Source organism: Bradysia coprophila, unplaced genomic scaffold (genome assembly GCF_014529535.1).
Source record: "Bradysia coprophila strain Holo2 unplaced genomic scaffold, BU_Bcop_v1 contig_232, whole genome shotgun sequence".
In the NCBI taxonomy this organism is placed as follows: Eukaryota; Metazoa; Arthropoda; class Insecta; order Diptera; family Sciaridae; genus Bradysia; species Bradysia coprophila.
Genome location: NW_023503493.1, coordinates 7,791,020 through 7,797,918, shown reverse-complemented (window position 1 = coordinate 7,797,918; position 6,899 = coordinate 7,791,020).

The following is a 6,899-nucleotide window of genomic DNA, read 5'->3' as shown; positions in this document are numbered from 1 at the left end:
CCAGAGCATTCTATCTACCTGACTCTATTGAAAACTGCAGCCACAAAGAGAAGCCGAAAACCCGTCCATACCACAGCACTTCTACCTCATCACCTTACTCAAACCCGCCACCGTTTCGAAAAATTTCCAATTTGTTCACACTTAAATTACAGATATCCATAATCAATTTTTTCGGAACAAGAATGAGCTCAACAAAGAAATTACAAAAAAAAACCGCTGTAAAATAAGTTTGAACCATTTTCCATTTTTCTGAAACGAACCTAAAACAACAGCCTTCTTCGAAAGACAATCAACCACGAAGAAAGACGGTTCCCGAAAAAAACCCTGACCTCGAGTATGAACTCACCGACCTGAACCACTCACCTAATCTAATTCATCTATCCAACCCAAGCTACGTTTCCACTAATGTCAATAAAGTCACTCACCCGATCGAAAATGAATTGCTTTCTCCTGTTTACTCCTTGCAGCATCTCGTTCGCTTGTAGCAGGTTCAAATTAGTGACTGGGTTTTTGCAGATTCTCGCTGCAAACTTTTCATAATCCAACAGCGTTGGTTCAACAAAAAGACGATTTTCCAAAACACAAACTTATGCAACCAATCTTCATGCGGCTGGTAGACTGTCTTCATCTCTGTAGCACTCTTAGAGAACGATTTCTGATGTAGTCACACAAAGCATGCCAGGTACATTTTTCACTAAAATCCTGATTCACTGCATTGATTTCAATTGTACGGCACAGAACTCGATTTCTTCTTTCCCACATTGCCAATGGACTTTATTGAAATTGACACTAAGATAGCTTTTCCGGCGTTATGAACAAATTATTCCTTAGACATCGGCGTTTTTTTGCGTTTCTTCTGTTTTCAGTTCAAATTTATGGTCGTAGCCGATTTCCATTCACTGATGGTTGCAATAATACTGACGCATTTTCTTTAAGTAACGCGTCAAGAATTTTCTTTTTCATTCACAAAAATTCACTGTTTGGAGCTTCTACTATTTTATACAAAATAGTTGTTTTCAGGCTGCGCCACTTGTTGGGAATTCTACTAATTCACTACAATTTAAACACTGAGACTTGGGGATGCTGTCCCCGGAAAATGTCTTTATTGATCGATCGTACAGTTGTAACTGAGGCTTTTCCATACATATTTTTTCGTGTAACTGTTCCAGTGTACACTTAGATGTCTTTCATTTTAATGGCAATCTTGATCAGTAATTCAGCGAATGTTCATGAGATACAATTCTCAACAATTGGAGCTATAAGTTATAAATCAGGTGGTTAAAAGTCATAAGTTATAAGTCGATACTACTTATGAAGTCAAATTTATAAGTTCATAAGTCTATACGACTTTAAGTGATAAGTCCATAAGTTTTTGTTATTTAACCAATTCAATGACATACAAGAAAACGAAGCGATTTGAGTCTATGTAACGATAAACAAGTCATTTGCGCAAACTGATGTGATACCAGCATAGTTCGATAAAAGAATCCTAAAAATATGTATCTAAGGAATCCTAACAGATTTCATCAGAAATTTCCGGAAAAATCGAAAGAATTAGATTCGCATGCAATTTCACTACGAGAGCGGCCCTACAAAATGGATCAGTTTCTTCATAAAATTTGGGATGAAACATGGCCTGTTTCCTTGTGAAACAATAGTTTGTGTTTCAGTTATGAAAGTCCATCCTTTTCCAGGCAGAACATTTTTCAGCTTTTGAGATATTGAGGCCGAGAAATTTAAATCACGAAAAAACCTGATACTGAAGTCTCACTTTGAGATCACATTTTGCGTACCTTAAGACCTACCTCGAGGCTGTTTCTTGGTTAATTTGCTTTGAGTAAACGTGAGGAATTTACAATCTAAAAAAATACGTTAAATCATAAGTACTCGGAAAGTTTTTAGCGAAATTGCTCAAGGACTACACAATTTGCCAAGGGACGCTGACAAAGATCAAACTGGTTTTATCTGCGAGTATCAAGTTATTTCACATGAATTATGAGTTTTCTGATAGCTGAGAGTCCAATGCAACAGCAAAGTACTTTCAGCCATCAAAACCTGTTTTTGAGGCAGATCTAGGAGCTCTGAATCCGTCAACAGTAGGTGTTTTTACTTCATCGCATTACTACAAAGTGGCATTTGAAGCCCGCTTATATGACTTAGATGGACCATACTTTACTTGTAAACATAAAAATACTTTAAGAAAAAATAAAAAACGAACAGCACTGCAGAAAATGAATTCCTCCATTTTCAAAAATGGCCGACATGCCTTTTTATAAATGTTCCTCAACTCACATCAAAATCGGTGGGAAGTGAGAAATGCTAGTGTTTTAGTATTTCGTATATCAGTGGAACGTATGGTCCAAGACTGGCTGAGGGTAAAGGCAAAATACATTTTTCACCACTGAAACATCTTGACGGTAATAGGAATAGAATATTTCAGGTGTGCAATGTGTCACGAAGAAATGCAAAAAACGGCATGAAAGGAAAGATCTTTAGTACAACGCACTTCAAGCAAAAGTTCTATTAATGACAGCTGCCAAATAGAGTTTATTTTGAATGAAAAAATTACCCGATTTTTTTACAGTGTCAAAATTTGTTCGATACACTGTCCAGTTTAAGTACCTTATTTAGAGTACCACTTATGCCTGAAGTGCATTGTTTAGTTACATTTTCCGTCAAGCCAATCGATATATACATTTTTTCTCTTATTTTTGGTATAACATTTGCTTTGATTATAATAGTTAAGAATAGTTCACCCATAAATGTAATATAAAACGAGGATCCTTATCGATACGTTGACAAAAGCATACAATACTCATGGTCATTGCTGGAGTAAAGTACATCTTCTATCAGAAGTTACTATAAATTCACCGGTGCACCGGCATGTTCCGTCAAAGCTGTCAAATCTTTCGCAAGTAGCACCTTCCACACAGTTAGAAAAAGTACGACAAATTGATCCTACTAAACCCACACAAGTACCAGTAGCTTCGTTAAACGTTTCCATATTTCCGCAAGCGCATCTTCCGTTCATGCAAATCACAGCATTATCCGAAGATGAGGTAGGATTATGACAATCTGCGTTCACGCTACAAAGTTCGCCAAACATAGCTCGGCAATTTCTCCCAGATGGACGCATTCCAGATCGACAGGCACATTCTGGAAGTCCAGTTTCGTTTCTGCATTCAGTGTCATTGACACATGGGATGTCAATGGTGACTCCATCCACAATTTCAGCACAAGGACCAAACAGGCGACTTAAACACAGGCGACGTGGAGAGTCGTAGGTTTGATGTCTAGGATATGGGCATGCACAACGACCGTTCACACAATTGAGATCAGAACGGCAAATATTGTTGTGCTGGTTGCACACTTGTCCAAAGTCAACGTGTTGGCAATATGCACCGAGCAAAATTAAGTTTAACACCAGCAACGTAGTGAATACTATTCTGGAGTTGTTCATTTTAATCAGAAGATTAGATTAAATGCGTTAAACAGTTAAAACGGCAAGAAAATATTCGTTACGGATTGGTTTTCGATGGCGTACTGAAGTGTAGTTTGGATGAAATCTCTTGTATCAGATGGTCACTTGTTGACAACAAGTTTAATTCCAAGAAAATTTAGTTATCGAATTGATATCAGAGCCATTGTTATATGCCGTAAATCATGATCACGTATGATAACGATTACTTGGTTACTATATTGTGCTATGTGCTATTGATAATGGTATTAAAGAGCCATAGCACTCCAGCCAGCACCGAACTTCAACCTAAAAAGAATATCAAAACGGAGGCTTTACAGAAATTTTCTCGGCCCCTTACATGAACAATAATGTTCGCATCGGTATTGGCCAGCGGGTTTTAGACTTTTCCGCCTGTTTTAGCCCGAAGGAAGTAAACTTTCGCCCATTGAATGGATATTTATTTTACTTTCAACTGCGATGAGTAATGGGAAATTCCAACTCGAACGAAATCGGAATCATCGCTCTTGTTGGAATTACCTATTTTCTTCACTCGGTGAGTACAACGTTTTTCATTGTGTGTATGGTTTGAAAACATAATCAAATTGACAGCACGAATGAGAAAAGTTTTATTTTCTACTCACGGGAGAGACCGTGTTGTACTTTTGTCAACAGAAATGTCATTTGACATTTGACCAATTCGACCAACAAAACACAAATTGAGTAGACAAAATAGGGCTAACCGCACACCGCACGCATGAAATAGTTATTTACGCAACGATTGTAAGTAGTTTATGCATCACGGTCAAGCTGTCTGTTAAATTTGTGTATGTTTGCTAATAGGCAGAGGAAATATTGTAAATAAGGCCACAAGACTTCAAGCATGAGTGGTACTGAAACTGAACAGTGTGCCAGGGTCATACACATTTTGACACTGTAAAAAAATTTGGAAAACGTTTTCGTACAAAATAGTTTATACTATGCAGCTGCCAAGCTGTTACTACGATCTCTCATGCTTTCAGTGCGTTACAGAAGGACTTGCGTTACATTTAATCTTTAAGGTTTTTTTTCGACTGATTCCATCATTTACCTCAAAATACAATTTCATACGTCAAAGGAGGGAAGCAAAATACCAAAAAGGTTATTGATTCTCATAATAATATTCGATGATTAAAAAAACCTAACAAATTAAAATCAACAAAATTCCTCATCCAAATGTATCGTACGTAGCACCAATCAACCAAAAAAAAAACGATCTAACTAAATTATGTTAAGCACATTAAATTGATACAGGTTATCGACTCGGATATCTAAATTAATTGTCGTTTTGTTAGCTCCGAATGCTCCTGATTCATTGAAAATGTATAACTTGGTTGATCTGGACCACACAAATGTATACCCGAAGAAATTAAAAAATACATTTTTGGTTGGCATGAAAAATGTCTATGACCACCAAGGTTACTCTCAAACAGGTGCTTATCGTTTAGCTTCGGAACAGGTTAGTTAATGAAGACCTAGCTTCGAAACCTTCGAAATATCATTGAGGTTGTCTTCAATAAAAAAAGGATGATACAGGTGTCTGACCTCTGGTACATGTAGGGAGACTGGTGCCGCCACTCGACTTTGATCATATGAAAAAAAAATTGAAGTGAGAATTTGCAACAGTTAGACATCCAAAAACTTGAGCAATTTTTTGTCGTTTATTGACTACAATTGCAAAGAGCAAGTACGTATCCCCTTTTCATACCGAGTAGAAAGAAGCAGCACACAACATCTCTAATCCTATGCATTAATTACTCTAGCCGAATGGCCACAAATATTGTGTAACTGGTCGCATGATGCCCAAAACCCACACACAAAAGCAAACCATCGACCGAAGACGGGGAAAAAAAGAGTGTTGTGAAAAGATAAATATTTTCGTTCTAAACGAAATACATACATTTAATAGCTCAATAGTTTGTCATCACATATCCATATCGTAATCCAATTAAAATTTATGTAAACGAATTTTTTTTCGGATATCACACAGCGACAAACGAAATCTGATTCAATATTTCGCTTCTAATTTACTTATGCAAGGTATGTGCAGGTATGTGTAGAGAATCTGTATAATTGTTGGGTCTTTTTTTCCTGATGACGTAATTTTATGACGTTAGAATAGTTTCATCAAATGCAGAAGCGTGTCACATTAGCGAATTATAAGAAAAATGAAATTTCGTTGCTTTCGTTCAAATTCAAATAGACTGAAGATTTTTGATAGATAAAAACAAACAACATCGTAAGTCTATTTGCAACGAGGCTAAATGAATTAAATTTCAGTTTTCTTATAAGTCGCTAGTAACATGTCCCGTTTCTGAATTTAAATACCAATAGTTGTATGTACGGTCGTGCCATACAATAGTGACAATTATTTGTAGATTACGTCCTTGTTTGAAACTTTTTATTTTGCTAAGTGTGGCGTTTGCAGCTTGAGCCGAAGGCGAGGGATGCAACCCCACAAGGCAACATACATAGGTCCAAACAAGGACGTAAATTATTTTATTCTCTATAAGCCACCGGTAATAGAGTTTTACGTGTTACGGCATGTTTCATTTTCATTTACATTGCCTAATCACGTAAAGCATTGTACTTACGATCGCCCAAAACCACTTACAGTGGAGGTGTGACGCAAGTCCTGTTATCCACTTACAAAAGAACTGATATCGGTGTAGGTGACGCTTACAGATTCGACACGCAAAAAGGTATGCGTCACAAATGGCAGCTGATGAGGAAAGTACGTGAAAGGCTTATCAACAACAATCACACCAGAAAAATTTTAGGAAGAAAATTATAATAAAAAAGTTTGCGTCACAAGTGGCAGATGTTGAGGAAGAAAAATTTTTAAAATTGTGAAATATATTCCTTTAAAAAATGGAATTCAAACGGAAGAAACCCGAAGGGGAGGGCTGTAACGCCCCACTTATCAAATACACAACTTGGAACCTCGGAAGTAATATACTATTAACGCTCATGTCAATAAAGTAATGACTTATGGAAGTCAGTAAAACTTTTTTTCTCAAAAACGTGAAGAAAACTTACGTTTATTTCACGGTGTTAAAACTTTATCTCAAGCTTTGAGTAAAAAACTTACTCGGCAATGGTATTTCTTCTGTGTTTTCTGGCTTCGCCTCGATCGGTAAATTTACCTCAAGAAATACCATTTCCATCATTTGCCCCATTGGCAAGTAATCTACAATCTACCAAACGTATGTTGAAACTAATGAAGTAAAAGATTTTGCATCAAATACTAAGCGAAATCTTAAACTTACATACGAAGTAATAGATTCAATAATTTTATGACGATACGTCTGCCGTTTCTATAAGGTTTAGTTTTGTGTCTTCGAATTCTGCATCAAAACTTTAAAGCTCTACCGGTTATTCGATCAAATTCGAAGCGGTAAAA